Source organism: Corvus kubaryi, unplaced genomic scaffold, assembly GCF_017639235.1.
Source record: "Corvus kubaryi isolate FWS band 111438036 unplaced genomic scaffold, C.kubaryi_AGA036_p1.0 67, whole genome shotgun sequence".
Taxonomy (NCBI): domain Eukaryota; kingdom Metazoa; phylum Chordata; class Aves; order Passeriformes; family Corvidae; genus Corvus; species Corvus kubaryi.
This window is the reverse complement of record NW_024582055.1, coordinates 2,092,995-2,114,993: the sequence shown is the minus strand read 5'-3', so window position 1 is coordinate 2,114,993 and position 21,999 is coordinate 2,092,995. Positions and strand designations below refer to the sequence as shown.

Below are 21,999 nucleotides of genomic sequence, written 5' to 3'. Positions count from 1 at the left end.
AAGATTTTCATAGGGTGTATAGTATGTTCTGGAGAAATCATTGAAAAAAAAGACAGAATTACACACTAAACCTCTGTGAGCAATCATGTCCTTATGTTCTGGTCTAGATTGATGGTAATTGAATATGATTTGCACTTGCAGGTTGGCACTCATGGACTGCTAATCACTTGGGAAAATACAACACATTGCGCTCTCGAGTGCTGTTCCGCTGTTGTTTCTCAGGGCAATCAAAGAATTGGCTCTCCTTGTGTGCTTCTGAGGAAGGTGGTATTAAAACAATATGTAAGTGAAACAGAATTAGCTCAGTTAATTTTAGATGGCTAGAGTTTAAAAGTCTAGATCTCAGCTGGTTCTTGTGATTTCATGAGACTGGAGTATATTGTCCTATAAAATGCCTTTTTCTCTCCACAAACTTAGCAGGGACCTTCTTATGCAGATTCAGATGACTATGTCATAGCTATCCAAAGTTAGTGAGGTGGATCTCACCTAAAGTTAAATTGAACAAGTCACCTTTCTGCAGAGCTTAGCAAAATTGGAGCCTTTTGAACTTTCTGGAGCAGTGCAGCAGCCAAACCCTACAGAAACCAACGGGCATGGGAGAAACACAAAGGAAAGAGTGAAAATATAGTAGAAGTAATGTTCACACTAATACAAAAAAATTGCATAAACTCTGTTTCAGTAAGAAGGTGGTTAGGTTTGTCAATGAAACCTGTCAATATTATAATTGATGAGAAGTCTCACAATGCCATAGCAGAACTCATTATTCAACAAGCTCTCAGTTCAGCTGCATGAAATGCTGTGTGGCTTTAAGGAAACAGCTGAAAACCTGGATGATCAGCTGGGTAGCCTTACCAACTAAGCAAGGAAGTGTGAGGAAGTACACCATGCTAAAGCACATCTTTAATGAAGGGCTGCCTGGAAAGACCACATGTAGGAAAGGGCTTGGGTTGGGGTTTTTTTAAGGTTTTAATTTTTAAAATAGAAGAAATATGTTGTTTCTGACCTCCTTTCTGGGAAAAGAAAAAAAAAAGAAATTAATAAATTATTTTATAATAATTTAAAAAAATAAGATATTATTTGTTACAGGAACAAGCATCCTACCTGTAGAGCTTCTAAACTGTGATTAAATAGTTTAATTGTTTTAATTTAAAAAACCGCAAACAACTGTGACCAAAAATTTGTAGGGGACCTTAGGCACAAAACAGAGGAAAATATGATTCTGGCAGTGGACTGAGCTGTAGGAATACTGCTCTCACTTTGTGGTTCACTCTCTTTATGTTAAACATTTATGAATAGCATGTGCTTTGACCTAGATGGCTGCAGAAGGATGTAGGATCCCCATACCTTCAAGAACATCCAAAATCTGGAGGTTTGTTTGTGTGGGCTTATGCTGATCATATATAACCTCTTCAAATAAGTGGGAGTGGACACGGAAGGTAAAGCATGCCTTGTGCTGTACATTGCATAACCTTGTTGTTTTGGGCTTTTTTTAAAATCCATGTTAGCAATGAGCAGTGCCAGGGCATGCTCACTGGCCCCAGGGCCACCAGGCGGCATCTGGCCATGCTATTAAACACTCCCAACATCCAAAGGTGGAAGGACTGCATCCAAAATGCCCATGGGGAACACACTTAACCTAATGTGCTGCACTGCAGATGGTGCTATCCAAAGAGTACCAGGTCACTGCACCAAAGGTGTGACAAGGGCAATTTTAAGGGTTTAATAACTGCAAAGAGATGAATTCTTGTGAGTAGGAATGGTTTTGGCTCCTGAATTTACCGGAATAGCTGTAGTGCTGGTGAACCAGGATTTTTGACAGTATACACAGACATTTCCTTTAGGAAACTAAGCATTTTTGAAATGAGAAAAAATGTTTTCACTTGACTGTCACTGTTTCTTAATCATAGTAATTATCAGTTGTGATTATTAATGCCTGGTTTAAAGGTGAGACAGAGTATTATGGCTAATAGAAGTATTAACTAGAGATGGATGTTACCAAATATATGAGGATGTATTTCTTCTGAGGAAACAGAGGACACAAAATGTACAAGAAAGAGGGTCAGAGAGAGATCAATAAAAACATGTCATTACAAAGTTGTCTGTGAACAATTTACTTAGGAAAGAATAGAACCCACCTCTCTGTTTTCAAGGAACAGGTCTAAAGCAAGCAGGAGGAAATTTTTATTTCATAAAGTTGTAATTAAATTGTAGAATTTGGTTCCAGATAAATGGCAGATAGGCAGTTCAGGAAGTCCTTAACCTTCTGACTGCCAAAAGCAGTTTGCTAAGCAGGACCAGTCTGTCCTTACCTTGTTTCTCCCATGTCCCCTAAGCATCAGCTACTGTCTGCAGTGGGAGGCAGGATTTAGCATTTCGCTCTAACCCAGCATGACTGTTTCTACTTTTCTGTAGCCCAGATCATGTGTGGGGAGACCATAAAAAGGAAGGGGCAACATTTGTTGACAGCATTTTATTCTTTTTCTTTATCACCCACTTGTCAGCAGCCCTGAGATGGTTTTAGAACTCAGCAGAGCAAAAGAAGCGTTGCAAGAGGCACTGGAGGGGAAGTTATGACTCTAAAGCATTTGTTTGCCTCATTATGCTAATTTCTCCATTATCTCTGGGGTAGCGCCACATGTTGATCCAGGTGAATTTACATTCAGGTCTTTATGCCATTGTTCGTGGGTTCTCACTCTGTAAAACTGGGATGCTGTCAGGAGAAGTAGTGATGGCAAATAAACCATCTGTGAGATTCTCAGCTTGTGTTACAATAACGACCGTCAAATTCTCCATAACATGGGTTTTTAGATACAGTGCCATAATAAGTTACCAGGGAATAAATCATGCAGTCCAACCAGGGACTAAACCATGTAGTCCAACATTTATACAGTCAGGCAGCAAAAGCAAAGATCTTCAGGTTCATACCTGAGTAAGTGCAGCAGGACTGCTGCTGCTGACACAGGGAGGCTTTGGAAACCCTACATACATCACTGCAAACCGTGGACATTTGTCACCTCTGTGGTTTTGGGCACTCTGATTTTTACTCAGGAACACGTGAAATGTCTGAAGGTGGGAATCTCATCCTCCAGTTTCCCCAGTTATAAAGTAAAAATAATTTTCCTGTTGCAGGGTGTTACGATTGTTTAAGTTACCTTGAGACTTATAGATCAAGTGAATCAAAAAAGCACAAAATATTTCTGTGTTCAATAGATACAGCATAAAGGAGCTGCACGTTGGTGCACAGAGAGTTAAAAGAAAAGCTGCAGTTTTGAGCAAGTGCATATGCAATTTCTGTAGACAACTGCCATTATCCTGTGAGGCACAAGTATTGCCAAATTATTAAACTAATTACAGATATTAAACTAAATATCAGTCTTCAAACCCTCTGTTGTCTTTTTTTCTTCCTTTGAAGGCTTTTTAGTATTTTTTATTACTGTGAATACCTATAAAACTTTTAATTTGAATAATTTAGAAATTTGCATTTAATTTTATTATATTTCTTTTCATGTTACTGCAGTGTTGTCTTTGGGCTTTTAATTGATTCTTTTGTTATTGTTAAACACTTTGAAACTTCTGAAATGAACTGCATGAAAAGAATAAATAATGACCCAGTCTTAAGAGAAAACCAGCAATATTTTATTAAAGAGAATCTTTCACAGAATTAAATTTTGTGATTTTAGTACTTTCTGGGCAATTACAATAGCATTTGTAGCAGGTCTTATGGAAATAACATATCTGCATCTATAGAGCAGGCATAGAAAATGCTGCAAGTACATGCCTTTGATCTAAATGACAGAAATAAATTTTCTAGGGACACGGTCGCATTAAGCGTGTTTAAACTGACCCATATTGCTTGAAGTGCAGGTAGAGTATTTCTCTTTTTGATCAGGCCATTTGATTTAAAGTATAAAGAAAATTAAGTTATATGCAGAATACATGTAATATAATTTGACACATTAACTCTTACAGATGGAGGTTAATATTTTATCTATTCCCTGTTTTTTTCCCCTTCTGCAGTTAAATTTATCACGAGTCTGCAGGCATGACTTGCTGCTACACATGGACACGAACAATTAAGTTTTCAGCCAGAACTACAGTGAGACACTCCAATCCAACTGCACTCACTAAGCCTTTTGGTAGCTGCATTGATAAGGTGGAAAGAAGTTCATGTGCAAGAAATCTGAAGTAAAGGTGCAAATCTCATTCTTGGCTGGTATTTTGTTATCTATGAATAAGTTGATCCTGAGTGGCATCAGAGAAGCTTTACTCTCAGTGTTTCTGTTTCTTTTAAAACTATCCTAAATCTTTTGGACTCTTATCATTACAGGGAACTCAAATTTGTTAATGTTGTGATTTGAATTACCATTTCATAAAGTTTTAAGCAATTTTTCGGAAAGGGTTCATTAATATTCAAAGCTTTTTAAAAAAGTCATAGATTTGTGCCTAACATTCAATAAGACACATTTTAGTTGCTTTTTATAGATCTGGAAGTTGGAGATGTGCTTTTGTAGTTTAAAGCTGTCATAAATGCCTTAAATCATTATGATAAAATTAGAATATTGAAAATACCATCAAACTTGTGTTCGGTTTTTTTTCCCACATATCCAAAGGCTCTAGGATTCTAAAATATTTTGCAAATAAAATAATGAAATAATCAATCAGTTTTTTCAGTTAATCATTAAGCTACTGTAGTTGATTTTGAGCACAGCATACTGCTGTGTTTACTCCTTGTTTGAATAGTACAAGGGTTGGCCGTCTAGGTTTCTACAGAGCTATAATATTTTAAACTCCCTGGAGAAAAGAGGCAGACTAAATCTAAGATGACTGTTGAGTGAAATCTGACATATTTAAAGAAGATGCTTCCGTTGTCTGACCATTCAGATGGTAACTTCTGAACTACTTCTTACCTGTTGAGATACCCAGCATGTAGAACTCCCACTCAACACTGTCAGATTGAGGAGCTTGCTGTTTTTTTCATTTTTATCAGAACACTCACAGTACTTTGGGTTTGAGTGTAAACACATGTGTTAGAAGTTTTCAGGCTTTTTCTTCAGCCTGCAAGACCTGGATGCTGCCCCAGGGGATAATTCAGAACAGGAATCTCTTGTGACCAGCTGTCTGAAGAGCTTACTGAGTCCAACTTCATACTTGACTAAGTTGGTTGTGTTGGGTTACATTCAGAAAACTATTCCTCTAGAAATTCCAGTGCTAAGTAGGCTGTAGGGTTTCAGGACTATTACTGTTCTCCACCTCTTTGCCACCTTTTGCTTGTGGGTACAGGGTGTGCTTGTGTGTATGTCTAGGCACAGTGTTAAATTTTGTAGACTTGTCACGTTAGAAATTTGTGCAAGCACTCGAAGTGAAGAGGATACAGCCCTTTTGGAACAATTGTAAGTACACTCATTAGCCTAGTGAAGTCATGGAAGTGTGTTTATGGGGACAGGGCTGCAGCAGAGTCACTGCAAGTTTGTTGTGAGGATATGTTGAATTATTTTTTGATTAATGATATACAGGCCCCAAAGAAATAAAAAACTAATACTAGAGATACAAAATATGTTGCCAAAAGATTTACCAGTGTGATACAGGAAGAGATTCTTGTATAAGACTTAATTTGTAATTATTAATCATAAGATCCTGTCTGTACTCAGTTCTTAAATACATAATTCATGAGTAAAGCCTGAGTAAGTTTCTCAGCCAATAAAAACAACAGTGAAATTGGAATTTAGGGGATTACGAGCACAATAAATTTGATGAACAGTCATAGCTTTTCAGTCTTTTTCTCCTTTAATAGAAATGAGAGAAAGAAGTTCTTGTAACCTAGAAAGTCAAGTAGCTGTATTTCCACTTGAGAGCTTTTATGGGAAGGTGCAGTTAAACACAAAGCTTAGAGTAGCAAAACTTAGGTGAAATTTAGTTTAATAGACAAGATAATATGAAATCTCATTGTGTTTAAATAGCAGAAGCCAATGAAGAAAAGCTCCCAAAAATCTGAGGCAAAATTTCCAGTGCTTTTTTACAATGAAGTATTTGCTTGATGCTTTTCCATAGGCTGAAAGAACTTCCATACTGTTTTTCTCAGTTTTCAGTACACATTGATGTCCAGAACACCTCAGTTCTTGCTCAAAGTTGGTTGTACATTGCATGCATGCTACAGAGAGATAAAATTCTAACAATAAATGTGCTGTGCCCTTGATTATTTTTTTAAAATACTGGATATAAAGGGTACTGCTTGTTCAGAGAAGCATCTGTTATGAGATTAGTCAAAGAGATATCAAATGCAGTGATAAAAATTTCCTTATTGTTCAAGAAACTTTACAGTGAGCTGGGAAGAAGAATGTGGGATAGCGAAGAGCAGATTAATGAAAAACTTGGAAAAAGTTTGTTGACATTCACAACATTTTTTCTTGGTGTTTTCCTGGAAGCATGGAATGTAAAAAAAAATATTTTATTTCATGAACTAAAATACTGATTAGACTGGCCAAAAATTAAGTGATTAAAATTGTAGTTTACAATCTCAAATCAATAAATCATTTGTCAAAAAGAATTTGACAATTCAAATCTCACTCTAAACTTTTATGAAATAATCAAAAGAGGAAAGATGGGGAGAATGGAAAGCAATAGGTGGGTCTCTCTTCATATTTGAGAGTGGATGGTTTGGATATTTCCTGAAAATCTTCAGAAGTCTTTTGAAATGCTTTGGATGTCAAAATGGAAACACCTGAAGGCCTGTTATCAAAATAATGGCATCTACAGTCTGTGAACTTGGATCAAGAGAAATGACTCTTCTCCAATGATAGGGGACTGATGGATTCCACTGGCAGACAGTGACTTGTGTGACATGACTAGATAATAAGGGCTTTTATAAACTCCTTTGCCTATTTAAGGGCCTAAAAATGAATTCTGAATCACAGGCCAAGATCAGGCACCCAGAGATGGATTCCTTGCTATTTTTAAGAACTCTTGAGACTGCGGCTACGGATGGTATCTATGCACACTCTTTGCTTTAGTGGTAAAATATTCTGTCCTCTTTAGTGAACAAGGGAATAGCTATTCCTGTAATTTTTAATATAAGCTTAGAAAATGTAACTGACAATGATAACCTCAGTGAACCATCCTGGAGACTACAGGTATTCATTAAATAATAATCATTCTTTGTAGTGCATTAGCACAAGGAACCTTAGCAATGGACAATGAAGATGTTCTGCCAGTTAGGAAAAAAACCTCACCTGGCAGAAAGACCTTCCACTTTATATTCTCAGTGTGCCACAACAGTTGGATGCAGCAGATGATAGAGCAGATAAAATGCTATAGGAGTCTTTTTGGTAGTATTTAATATTTAACTCGTAACATAGACATCTTCAAGAGTATTCTACAGATTTTAAAGTATGAGAGTGTGATTAAAAGAAAGGTGTGTGGTCTTGTGTTTCAAAGAGAAATTCAGCCTATTGGATTCATTGTAGTCACGTGAGATCAAGTAAAATATCAAGCTCTTTTGTATTAACTGAGTAAATATTTTATTCGGACTAATTAGAGTATTGTTTTACAAACATTAAAAGGCTTGCTAAAAGCCATGTCATTCATTATTTTCATTAAAAATATTGGTATTAGGTCTTTGGAATAATTACAAACAGCAATTCTTCCTAAGATAAATGAGTAGGATTAAAAATAAGCACATACAAAGCTATTCATCAATTAAATAAATCAGCCCATGCTATGAAAACTTCATGGAAAGATACCTTAGAGACTTAGTTAATATCAAGGCATTACTTATTACAGGAATGCTGATTGGACACGATGAGAAGGAAATTTTAGAAGTATTGTCTAGATAAGATTAGAGGCTAATTTTCTTTCTGAAATACAGGGGAAGTAGCATGGACACAAAAACATTGTGATCTTTTTTTTAGAGTAACTCTAATAAATCTGTGCGAAAAGCCAGATTATCCTGTATAATAGCATACAGACACAGGATCCAGTCGTGCCTATGTCACGTGTTGTATTCTCCTGACACCACACTCACCCCAAAAAGTCCTTCCAATCCCACCACTCTTTAGTCTTCAAATGTTTCATTTTGTGGCCCTGTTTAGGCTATTTCTTACCTACAAATGTGGTGCCTTTGGAAAGCAGAGATGCAGGTCTTTTTTGCCAAGAGTATCAGAGATCAGTAGGTCCATCTGTAGGCACTGGAGTGATGTTCAGCAGTCTTCAAGCCTTCAGAGACCAAGTCAGTTTTAAGAACATGTCTGAGTTTGTGTGTTGTGCAGCTTGAGAAAACAAACAAATATTATTAGCCTGGGTGGCAGGGCAATGCCAGACTGACCAGACAGCATTTAGCACCTTCAGCAATATTGTGTCCTGTCACTGTATCAGCCCTCTCAAATATGCTGGGGGAACTGGTGCTGTAGTGACACCGTGTAACAGAGAGATGAGAAAAATGGTAGCTGAGGAGGAGCCAAGGGCCACCTCCGGCTTCCCTGCACAGTGTGACACCCACACTGGGTTCTCTCTGTCCCCCAACACTTCACAGCTGCTATCCATTCTCCCATTGTATCCCAGACTCCAGTTATCTCTGGGCTGTGTGGAGGAGTCTCACCGAGACCCTGTTGGCACATTGTCTGCAGAGAAGCTTCAGAGACCAAACTTCCTGTGCTGAGCAGCCTGTGAAGAGAGTTATGCATTCACTTGAGATGGAAACCAGCTTGCTTACCTGAGCAAATGGAACACTTAGCTGGAAAGTCGGAGAGCTTACTTTACTGTGGCAGCTTACCCTCATTATCACTGCAGCAATAGTAAATTATAAATATCTACTCATTAGGAGAGGAAAACTCAAACACAAGCTCTGTTATTTCTACTGGGCTTCCTATTATTTTATTATTTCTAATCCTGTAAACAATAATATTTCAAAAGTAAAATACGTTCATAGTGCATGTAACTTTACAAAGCAGCATCTTCTGCTACATATAAACAGCAGTACATGAGCAATTCCAGCTTGTCAAGTCTGAGTATGTACTTGCTGCACGCAGCCTCTAAACTGAAAGAGACCAAAATTTAAGTCAGAAATGTGTCACTTCCCCATATCCATTCTCCAGATCAGTTCTAAAAGGAATGAAAGACAGCTGCATAACATGGAAGGCCTCTGGTGTGCACGTTGCAGGGAGCAGGGCTGTGGCAACTGCTGAGGGAGCTTTGCTTCCTGCAGTGTGTGCCCTGGCAAAGTGTCTGCCATGAGGTATGTGTTGGCTGAAAGGTCTGCAGAATTACCTATATATGTCTAAACAGGGATATAGCTAGAAAAGCAGGTTGGGTAGTGTGTGCAGACTTTATTTGAAAAAAAACCAACAAAACAGTCTGAGAACAAAAAGAGCTTTTCACTGCCTTGAGCCTGACTCTGGCCAAGTTCCAGATGGATCCCTACTGCTGCCTGAAATTAGAGCTGTGTCAGTCTACACTAAGTTGTGTCTGGCTGCCTGTAGCCCTGGATGGCTCTTCTGAGAGCTACAGGTCATCCAGATTTGGGAGTGTCCATCTTCTTTTGCTTGGCCTCATTCCTTACATTAATGGCTAAGAGATAATATGATGTAAGACAATCTGAAAAGCTGCCTTTGACTCTACCTTTTCCTCTGAGAAAATCCTTTGGTTGGCAATGGTACACTTGGACTCCCTTTTGCACTTCAAGATTAAGAATATTGACTTAAAATATGCAGTGAGGAGGAGTTAACTCTTGCTTTCCATAAATATATAATGCATTTTTAGTGTACACATTTACATAATGATTAAAAAAAAAACACTTTTTTTTTTTTGTTTTTTTTTTTTGTTTTGTTTTTACTATAAAGGACCTTTATTGATGCCTGATAATCTAAATAACCAGAAAAAAAGCTCATAAAAATTCCCTTACATGATGAAAAAGTATGAGAAAAAGTATTCAAGGAAATATATCTTGTTTCTTTGAGAATCTGAGCCTACAAAATCTATCCTAAGAATATACAACTTTGAGAATAGATTGAACTCTGAGGGGCAAATCAAGACCCTACCTTCTGCAAAGATTGATTTTAGGCTGCATTTGTCTTCATGTCTCCTGTAATATGCCTAAATTCACTGCTATATAATCAGGGTGGTTTGAGTTTTGAGTGCTGTAAAAAATGCGTAAAACCTCTGTATCTTTGCTTACTTTACATTTTCAGGTTTTCTTGTGACAAGACATAACTACATTAAATGTCATCCTGGCAGAACACAAGCATACTGTTGTGTGATGGTCTCACAGTCAGCAGTCTTGGCTTTACATTTTTGAATCTGAATGTGCGCAGCTCAAAATACAGGTTTATTAGGAGTCATCAATCCCAGTTTATGCAAAGAGCAGACAGTTCCTTTATGGTGGAGTCTGCTTGCTGGTCTGTTACACAGCTGGGTATAGCTGAAGAACAAGTAGGAGACAAATTAGGAAGTTTGATTCTTGAAGTAACTGGAAACATCCAAAAATATTCTCCATATCTCAGGTGGTTAACAAGAGCAAAGGCAGTACGAAGCACATCCTTCCGAGAATTCTGGCTCCTGAAGACAGCTTCTATGTCTTCTGGAAGGAGCGTACTTCTCTCTGAACTTCTCTGGAGACCTGTGTTGCTGCTAACGATGGCATGTGCTTATGTGAAGGCAGAAGGGTCCTGCCAGCTCTCAGCTCAGGAGAGTTGGCCTCTGCATTTGGCTTCATCCACTCACCCTACTCAAAAAACCCCACAACATCCTGCCCTACACTGCAGGAACTGGGTGTTTGATGTCCATTTAATTTCATTGCATCCTAATGTCTAATTACATCCTAATAACCTTACCATTTGTACTCTAGCTTGTACAACTTTTGTGTTTTTCATCTCTGTCTGTGAGTGGTTCTCTTGATATGGCTCATAAGTAACCTGTTGGCAATACGAAATAATGTAGGCACTAGGAGTGCTTATCTCTACAGTGTATCAGGGATTCTGTAGAAATAGCTCTTATGTAGATGTTAAACTAAATGCTGATAGTTCTCACCTTTTATTTTTAACACCTGTTAGCTCACTGCAAGATGTTCTGTAGAAATTGGGAGTTTGTTTATTTCAAATGTGGAATCAACTTTTTCCTACTATAGAAATGGCATCAAAATTTTGGAAATACTTAATGCTGTCGATAAGAGTAAAGAGCTAGGAAAGAAGAGGAAAAATGCTAAAAGCTCTTCCACCTCCTGTTCTGCCAATCCATCAGTATATCCTTTATTACATTTACAGCAAATGCTTTGTCCAAATTCCAGGAGATGTAATTTCCATCAAAGTTTTTTCCATAATCCAGAAGAACGTATTATCAGAGAAAATGTCTTCTCTATATTTTCACTTTATTTTCACTATACTACTGGCTGTACTTCTAGAGTATCACTCACAATGAAATAATAATTTCCTTTTCAAGTCTTCTCTCCACAAAAATCCATCATTGTGTTGCATTCTTAGTATTTCCTTAGGTGTTTACTTCTCTGTGGTTTAGATACGAAGACAAATTTTCCCGCTGTATTAAGGTATTCTGTGATGTTTTGCCACAAAAAAAAAATGCATAAGGTTTACCATGAGGATGTTCCCAAGATAAGGGAACATCCTTCTGGAATGCCTGAACAGGAGATTATATATAGTTGATATGCATCTTCATTTCTTTCCAGATCAGCACTTTTTATCTATAACACTGAATGGACCTTGATCAGCTGTAAAATTATTCTGAGTTTCTCACTGAGTTCCGAGGCAACCAGACTGCTTTTTGAAATCTGTGTATTTTCACTAATTCTTTGGAACAGATCTCTTTCCTGTCTGGTGTTCACAGAACATACAGAGCTCATGTCTACTGAGTATTTCATGTGCACACAGTTCCTTTTTCCATATAAATTTTTTAATGAAACAAGATGTGGCTTCTCAAGCTGGTGCTGTGAGAGTTTTTCTTATATGAAAAGCCCCTTCATTAAAGATAATATTTAATTTTTATTACAAGCTTTCATTTTACAAAGATATTTTTCCTGTTACTTCTCAGAGTACTCTGTGTGTTATAGGTGGCAAATTGATTGACTCATGGGTAATTATTTTTCATTTATGCAGAATTAGTACTATTGGTGACAACTCTGAAAGTCCATCAATAGTCTGATGATAATACTACACAGCGCTACTGCATTTTCTGTCAAACAAAACAGTATTCACATCATGAGGCCAGAGAGAAGGCCAGTCTTAGAACAATTAGGGGTTTTTTTCTTTAAATAGACTATATCTTCAGTTCCTTATTTCATTGTTTCCAAAGGTGGAGCAGGTAACGCAGTAACACATATAGTTGTGTTTGACCAATAGAGTAAATTCCTAAACTTTCTCCTTCAGAAAAGTCAGATACAATGTCTAGGGTAGAAGTTAAAGCTGACTCGTGATCAAACTAAGGCACTTGACTGAAAGTCTATCCCTAAACAGCCTCTTGAATAATCCCTGAATAAACAATGGTTCTGTGAAATATTCTGCATAGAAGTACAAACGGGTAAGTTATAATAGGCTAGCTTACATATGTTGTCAAGTGTCTTGTGGACATTTTGTTGTTGCTGTGTCTGGAAACCTTCAAAGAAAGAAAAGAAAGAAAAATTCAATCTCCTTCTGAACGTAGGGATCCTAACATCTTAATAAGGCTGTGAAATCACCTTCAATCAAAGAACAAATCCTTCAAAAAGTTATTTGTTTTTCTTGGACACAATCAATGACTTTTCCAAAACCAGCAGGCTTTCAAGTGAACTAAGACAAAGGGTTGTGTGAAATCAGAGATGCTTACGCTGGTGTTTTATGGGATAATGATCTTTCTTCAAGTCTGATAAAACATTTATGGAGTTGCTATGAGCTCCCCATGATGTTACTAATGTAGTTGATAGTTAGGGAAGAAACAGACTAACAGGGGTACTAACCGTTGTCTTAGAGCAACTGTGTTTTACTGTCTGAATTCCAGATACTTTGTAAATGATCTATGAAGCTATTGCTAATTATTTTATGGAGTTATCTGTAGCTTTAATCAGGAAATTAATTACTGCTATAGCTGTATGTTTCTGTAATGTAAGATATCCTTTTCCTGATTCCCATATAGAGGGGAGTGATTACAATTTAATATGTGTCTACATGCTTTCAAATTATATTATAATATTGTAATACTTTACAGTTTATATCAGATTCAAAGCAATGCTTCAGTGCCTTCATTTGCCTCCTCAAATGGAGGGCAGTCCATGCCTGTTGAGGATGACTGGAAAGAGATATCACCTCTTCCTTCAGAGACCATGCTATGGGTCCTTATGAGATGAACTGGATGCAGCTTTAATTAGTGAAAGGAAGTTAAACTGAAATGAAGTACTAGAAATCTCTGTTATTACTTTTACTAGAGAAACTCTTCCTAGTTCAGCTGCTCTTATTGAGACAGAGTTGTCGTTGAAAAAAATTATCTCATTTTGTCATGTCTACATTTTTCCATTTGCAATTTTTTTGTTAATATATTCCGTACCAGTCCTACAGCATTTGCCTACACAACCATATCAGTGAGAAGGATTTTCTCTACTTTTTAAAATGTAACATTCTCCTGTATATTTTCACTTGATATCCCACACAGACTTCTGATAAAGTAAAAATGCCACCAAAACCAACAAACAAAGCCCCAGTTATACAAGATCACTCCAAACATCTGGAAGCAGAACACCTAATAACAGAACATAAAGAACAGAACATTGATTTTCTGTAATTCACCAGTTGGCATATCAGCAGAAAGCAGAAACTTACTTTCTGAATGAAATTATCCAATTTTCTTTCCCTAGTCCATACCCCATTTCAGTGTAGGTGATTCAAAACTATTGATTTGCATATGCTTGCAGTACACTATTGCCTGAAGAACTCATACATTAAGAGTGAGCAAAACCACTCTTCCAGTAAACACTCTCTTGGCTATTTAGAATAGACACTGAGCAAGTGAAAGAAGTCTTGTATCAAAATTCAGCTTAGGTATTTTCTCATAAACTGTATAATCTTTAGCGATTGAAGTTGTACTGAATCAATAAGATGCCTTTATTCCTACCCAAAGGTTTTTTGGGACTACTGCCTAACAATCAGTTCCCAACCAGCCAATTGCTTTTTGATTTTTCTTGCACATTAGAAAGTAGCCAATTAAAAGCTGATTCCTGGAGAAAAAAAGAGGGAAGATAACACCTGCTTAGTAAATGGCATAAAATAGCGCTAAAGTAAGGATGTATTTAAAGTGAGAACGTATGAACACAGATGTGCTTTTCTTTATGTGAATTGCTAATAACGTTTCTAAGACTTTTGGGAAACTTGCCTTTGTTGATCTGTTCATCAAAGAGTTAAAAGAACAAAATTGTGAGAGAGTTTTGCTTCACATCAATCATTCGCTTCAGAATTTGAAGATCACTCTTCCCTTTTAATCAGCACATGGAATATATTCTCTTTTCTTGGAGAGGGCAATTTGTTCATTACTAATTGAAGTAGACTAATTATAAATGATTAGCATTTGAAGAAGGCTTTTAACTGCTATATAAGACCAGTTCAGTGTGCCTTTCTCTGCACTTCTCATGAGTGTAACTTAAAATACATGATTCAATAAAGACCTCTGTATAAAATAGGATTAAATGTACTTATAAGTCTTTAGCAGTCATTTCTGCTGGTCTTTAATCCTAAACCAAATGATGCTAAATATGCAGAATCACAAAAGAGAGAAATCAGGTAATTCAGTATAAACATGCTTGCCTTCTGCGAGATATTCCTACTACTTTTCCAAGCACCATTTTACTGCAAATACTGTTTCACAAAGAATGTTAAAAATACCTGAAGCTTTTAGTTCAAAATGGAGAGCAACTCAAGAGGTAATACTGATCCTGTAAATCCAGATGGAAAGAGTCACAGAAATCTACGCTGAAAAGAATTGGACAGATTTTGTAGTTCCTTGGACTAGCCGTAACAGTATTGATAGGAGCATCAGTTTAGAATAAAACCATTAAAATAAATTGTTTACAAACCTACATATGTCTAGAACAGAAATAGATTTGTTAGCTCGTTGTCCCTCTCCTTGCTGCCTGGTTATGACAATAGATTCTGTATTACTCTTCACAGTTTTCATCCTGTGAACATGAATGTGACCCCTGCCCTTAGAATGGATCATGTTTGCAAAGCTAGGACAGGGAGAAGAGCAAAGGGAAAAAGTGAAGTGACTTTTTGCTAGAAGCCCTTCTGGGAGACCAGTTTTGCTCCTGGTGAAAAGATTTTTCATTTGACTTTTCTATTTTGTCCTGTGCAATTTGTGTCAGTTCTCCAGACTCTGTCTTCTTTGTGAAGACCTCTATCTCTATAAAAATTCCTTGTAATTCCCCCTCTCCTTCCCATGAGACATTTTAGGACCACCTTTGAACATGAACAAGGACCAGTCTCGAACATGAACAAGGAGATGCAACCAGGTGTCCCCCCATGAGAACATGTCTACACAGCATCATAAATGTGGGAGTTGTGCATTTGGCTGTGCCCTGTATGAATGCACCAATGAATATGCCTGCCCAGCTGATCTGAGAATAAAACCAAACACCAGATGCCAAAAATTGCAGTGCACAAGAAAAGCACAGTCATGGTATCTTGTAGTCATAGACCTTAACAAGAATCACTGTCAGGTTTTCTGCGGCTTCATAAATAAGGGAAATTTTTTATTAATGGGGTGGAGAATGACGGGGAGATATTTTTTACTTTGTCGTGTGAGAGAAAGGTAGAGTGGTTAAAATATGGAGACTGAGATGAGAAGTTGTTTGGAGTTCCTGCTGCTGAATTACTGGAAATTGCTGAATGGGGAATTGGGTGGGGCTAGGATGTACTTAGCATTAGGAATAAAGACAAATAGATTGTGTTTCCTACAAAAAAGTGACCTAGTAGTGGAAGAATGTAAAGAGAGGGGTGATGTGGATACAATTTTGTAGTAGAGGACCAGTCTTTGCAGCAGCATTTTAATAAGTGGGGGGATACCAAGTATGTCTTGTATTTATAAACAGACATGGCAGTGAAATGCTGGTTGTTCAGATTAAAAAAAATGGGAAAAAATGGTTCAAATGAATATCAAGATGCCTGTTTTAATTTTGTAGAGTTTGAAACATTGATAGCTGGTCACTCATGAAAAGATGTCAGAGAGACAAGGAGGCAAGGGGTCAGGGATGCTGAGTTAGGGCTGTTAGTTGCTTTAAAAAAGTAGTTAAATTTGAATTTGCAGGTATGGGTAGACTGAGATAATTTAAAGGCAATATTGAAGGAGACAAAATAAAAATATTTTGGATTTGCCACCAAGAACCGGTAAAATCTAAAAAGATCTGTGGAAGAGAGATGGTGGGAGAAAATTATCACAGTGCAGAGTCAGAGAAAGCAAAAGGGGACTGATTTCAAGAGGAACGTAGCTGTATTGAAGGGAGCTGGCAGTTCAAGGCAGGACACAGAGTGCTATTTCTGAGCATAAAGAGATTAAACAGAGAGGAGAAATGGTAGTTAAAGAGGCTGGGGTGTGGGACAAGTGTGTTTGTGCTGTGACATGAGAGGATGGGAAAGTAAGGCAGCGATTAAAAGAGGGAATAAGAACAGAGACTAGCAAAATCTGAAGTTGTTGTTCCAGTTTTGTGATAGGTAAAATGAAAGTAAGTAGCAGGGAGGAAAGACAAAAGATGGTGATGAAAAGCAAATGGAGAGGACTGAAGTAAGTTCTAAAAATATGTCACAGATGTTGCTTGAATCACCAGACGGTGATCTTTCTGCCTACTGAGGATGATGAAAGTAGGCAGGTCCAGATATTACCGGACAGACTGAATCGTTCTGTACTGCTCTGATCCAGGCTGCCTTGTTTTCAGGCTAAGGCACTGTAGGGGGAAGCTGGGGGTTGAATTCCTTGTAATTAGGCTGAGGTGGATAGGGACACACATGTTTCTGCATGAGGCTATTACACAAGATGAGTGTCAGCTAAACCACTGAGTGACTTTTGAAGAGGCAGTGGGTTAAACCTGTGGGTCAAGCATGCCATGAACAGGTGTGTGAACATGCTCTGAGCTCTGAAAAGAGAATCTAGAAACCTAAACATTATTCTGTTGATTTTTCTTATTCTGCTGACATTGCAACAGGGTGAAATTGAGACAAGTTAATGTAGAAATAAAGTTTCAAATCAAAATCAGATATTCAGTATTTGCAAAGCCTTATTATTCAAGGAGACAACAAACAGAAACATCTTGGATCACACAGTTGAAGTCAGATATCCAAAGTCACACCTATTTCAGAAGTCTGAGTCCTTTTACAAATTGTTTTTAGGCTTTCCTTTTCATCCCTTTCTTCAGAGTTGATCTGCCATTATTGCGTGCTCTTGTTGACGTTTAATAACTGTAGGGATGTTGATGTTCCAAACAAGAAGATGGCTGGGGATGTCCTCCTTTTCCTGTCTCCCTTGTAGAAAAGTATCTGGTGTAGTATAGCAAGAGTAATGAGATTTTTGTATTATATAGATAAAATTACATTTTAGCTGTTATCTTCCAATGTTGCCATCTTTTGCACAGGTACTCTCTGCACAAACTAAAACCATCTGTAGAAAAATGGGTTATAAAGCCTCTCCTTTAAATATAACACAGAAAACCATTGAAGGGTAGTATGGCAAAGTGAACTACAAGTAGCTTGCAGGGCTTATAGTTCAAGTATTCTAACAAACTCATCAAACCAGAATATAAACCATTAAGTATTTAAATATCCTTGCTATAATACAAAACTAAATACCCTGTATTTTTTTTTATATGGCAGGAGATTCTTCCAAATATATTTACCATAGTTTTTTTCCCCATTATCTCCTATTTTTTTTTTGCAAATTTGAGCTCAGAAATACTTACCTGTATAAAAATTCGTGACATTCCTCCTCCTCTCTTAATTTCTCTGTTCCTCTTTCCTATCTCATATCAGAAGCAAAGTGTAAGTGTATTCGCAGATTTCTCTTTTTTCTCTCCAGCTTTTCTCCACCAGCAGGCCTTTGATTTGAAATTGTAAGGCTCTAAAATCTTCTGCCAGCATTCTTATAAACAGATTCAACTTGTCCTTTTATCGGTGCTTCAGCATGTAGCCAATTTCCTCTCTTTTCTTGCAGTTTAGAAGACCTCAGATAATTCTTCCTCTGTTCTCTCACAAATATATGAAATTCTAAGTAGTCATCTAACTTCACATTCATGAGGCAATTTCATCACCACCAAATTGCAGACTTGGCAAAACATTGTCCATCTGCCTTTAAAAAGATTTAAGAAAGGGTTGAATTTCAGAGATGGTGGTACAGACAGTTTAATCTACTACGTCTGCTTGTTCCTTTACAGAATAGCCTTGTTCTTTTGCATATCCCAGAATGGAATGCTTAAACTGTTGTTGAGCTTAGTTAAAGTTTCCATTCAATTCACCAGTGCTTCGCATTTTATTTGATAAAAGACAAGGTCACTGGGATTCATAGAATTTGGCCTAAAACTGCTGGTTGCATGAAACAACGCAATTCTGTATCGGTCTTTAGAAAGGACTGATCTGATGTCAGTATGCACTCTCGTGGCTTGGCTCCAATTTTAGCCTGCTGAAGTAGAAGTGGTGAATGCTTTTACTTGTGTTCCAAACTCTTAGTTAATGCCTTTGCAGATAGGTTATCTAGGAACGGTGTGATATATTAATCCCTCAGGTTTGGTTAGATAACCCCTTCCAAAGCTTTAAGAAGCTGCCGCCTCAGATTCTTCAGTCTGAATCCGGTCAGATCATACGGAATCCAGTTTTTTCCCCCCTTTCCTCTTCATTTTAGGACTTTCAGTCTGCACGCTGTAAGCATCCACAAAGGAATGTGAGCAGCTGCAGTTGCAGAGACATGTCTGGTAAGCAGCAATGTGTGATTCGCAGTGGCACGGCCTGATGTGTGGAATTCTTTTAAAAAAGTATTCATCCCATCTCTTTAACAGTGTGTTTAAACGTAGAACAAGCAAAAATTCTGGCTCACTGTCCTGTCTCAGCGGTCACTGTCCCTCAAACAGTGGTAGTCCAAATATTTCAGTGTTAACTTCCAAGCACACGAAATCTGCTGCAGTCAGGAAAGATATTAAATACTAAAAAAAGAAACATACTGACTAAGTTGCTGGCTCTCTCAGTCTGAACAGGCTCATACATCTTTTACCCTCGATAGCTTTAGACTCTGACGTAAGAGAGGAAGAGTGGCCATGTACTCAGAGAGAAGGCATTTTCATTATGTCAAAAATAGATGGCTGAAAACTAAAGTGTGGCTAGTGCTGAGTGTACTTCCTTGGCAGGAGCTGATGCCATTCTGAATAGCAAAGCCTTTGAGATGTTTCAGTAGTCCTGTATTATTTATTTTGATCACATAAATGTTTATTGTCTGTCTCTAAAAATAGATGAAGTGAATTTGAGAATGTTGCAATGTGAATAAATGGCGAGTCGGTGAAAACTCTTTTGGCGATGTATCTAAGCCACAACCAACCAACCACACACAATTTTGTTATATAAAGATTTTGGGGAGCAGGGGGGAGTTAATGTCTGTAGGCTTATTGGCTCTGTGTACATTTGCTATGACCCTTTTGTTTGTGAAATAACCCAGGAAAGAGATAGGAATCAATGCAGCACAGTAGGCAGTGTAAACGAACTTGTGCATGTTTCAAATAGAGTTGTTAAGATCTTATCTTGTCATGCTTGCCCAAATGATAACAAACCCCAAATACATTCTAACTGTGAAGCTACTCTAAACCACACTGTAGACATGGATATTTTGAGCAACAATCCAGAAATTTATAGCAACAAACTCTGCTTTCTCTTTTTGCCAACAGTACCTAACTGTTTGCTGCTGCAAGCTGAACTCAAAGATGCTGATGTGTGTAACTGTTGTGATGGGTTTATGGTAAGTATTTGAAGCAGAATTTTTCTTTTTTTTTTTTTTTTTTGAGACTTATGACCTATATTTCAGTTAGTTGTGGAAAAGCCTTGGAGTGGTTATGAGCAATTCTTGTGATTTTTCAGCTATTCTGAAATCTTATTCCTCAGTTTGTGTCCTGTGCAGTAGGATACCAATTACAAAAACGTCTTTTAGTGGGTTTTGAAATGGTGTAGTCTTCTAAATACTAGTGAATATTTGAATTGTGATCCCTTATTGAATTGTGCCCTTTATTTGATATGTTGTCAAATGCCATTTCAAATTTCTTTCTAATATTTCATCAGACTGATGCTTCTTTTGTCTCTTCCATCATCTCTTCCACCATTACAACATAGCAGTTAGAATAACAGTCCCACTTAAATAATCTGTTTAACATTTTTATAGGTTAAATAACATCTTTTTCCCAAGACAGAACCACTTTTATGAGATTTAATTAGACGTTCAGCACCATTAAAATAATATTTAAAAATAATCTTTAACATTTTGGTCTTTCCAGAAAAGTTAAAAAAAAAGAAAAAGAAAAAAATCTGTGTGATTAGGAGAATAGTAGCCCTGAGGTTATTCTCTCCTATCTGTTAAAATCCATTCCTACCAGACATAACAAGAGCTCAACTTCATGGCAAAATTGATTTGAAGTGCATCTTCACTCTTGACTTTCTCTGCGGTGGCTCATTTCCCTTTTCCGTGCTCCTTTGCAATGGCATTCTTCCAAGCCGTGAGACTGAGAAGTACAAGCCCAACACTGATTTCAGCAGGGAACTGCAGAGACATTTGCCCTTTATTGTAGATGCAGACCATAAATTGAATCCAGGGAGAGCAGCATCCTGAAATTACCCCAGGAGTAATTTTTCTAGACCAGACATTTAGATGATGAGCATTGTTCCCTTTTGCTAAGCTTTTTTAATATCATAGAAAGTCAAGCATGTTCCTACTGTAAACATTGTATATCCCTTTTTTATACATGATTTTTACAAGAACCCTTTTGGGCGGCAATACAAATGCAAAAAAGGATCCAAATTAATTCAGAAGATCCAATTTGGAACTTTGCGCAATAAATAACTGCTGAGTGTGGATTTTGATGGAGCATAATTTATCAGATAAAACTGCAGGTCACGGTGTATTTAAGGCCACTACTTCTAATACTGGATTTTCTTGTAAAATCAATTAATTGATTAATTAATTATAGTCAGTCATTTATCATCCTGATGCAGACACTTTTTCTCCCTGAAAGTCAGAATATGCCTGTCTCATAGGAGTCATGCTTTCCAGAGCACTTTTTATTTTATTGGATTAGTTTGGAAAGGGAGAAGGCAGACCTCAAAGCTACACAGACAGACAAAACCAATCACTTTGCTTCCTCTACAGAAGCAAAAATCACAGGCAAAACTTTCATCTGCAGGGAAAGAGATATTACCAACCTAAACTAGAACCTGAGGTTGTTGTCATCCTTGCCCAATTGAATGTAGGGATCGTATTCAGAAATAGTTTTTGAGACTTTTCACAGGAGTTGAGTCTATACAGTGTTGCCAGAATGGGTTTTTAGTAATAGTCAAAAATTCCTCTTAGCTTGCACCAGTTAAAAAAGAGGTTCCTGTTTGTTTGCCTGTGTATCGCCAAGGGGCGCACATATCCAGTGGCATTTAAGCAGCACAGCATTCAACATGGTAGTAACCATCCTCAAAACCAATCACCATGTCAAAAATCTACGGGTTGTCTTTGTTGCCTTGTACAAGGGAGGGTTCAGAATGGAATCCAGAGAACACAGAGCAATTACATCCAGTTAATAGGAAATGCTGAAGATAAGAACCCATATGAACAACTTCAGAAGGTGTTTCATATCCTTACCAGATTCTTTCCTTTTCTGCAGTTACTTATTTTTCCTATGTCTGTCACAATGAGGCACAGCCAGAGAGGTGGGGTCAGGGGAGATTGAAATCTACATCCTCTATGTATCTGCTTTGTCCAGTGGATCTTCTACAATTACTGCTCCTTTTGAATTTCTTCTCTTTTGAAAAGTGCAATTAA

General features: G+C 37.4%; 1 long non-coding RNA gene across 2 annotated transcripts in view; it reads left to right on the top strand.

Moving 5' to 3' along the window:
- Window positions 1-21,999, top strand: part of LOC121674301 — a 46,727-nt gene that overhangs the window by 13,851 nt on the left and 10,877 nt on the right. The window contains exons 2-4 of one of the 2 annotated variants that reach the window (XR_006019529.1): window positions 142-282; window positions 4,018-4,191; window positions 19,871-19,941. This is a non-coding gene — a long non-coding RNA (uncharacterized LOC121674301). Of the gene's footprint in view, window positions 1-141; window positions 283-4,017; window positions 4,569-19,870; window positions 19,942-21,999 lie in introns of those variants that run through there. The other variant, XR_006019528.1, reaches the window with a different exon arrangement.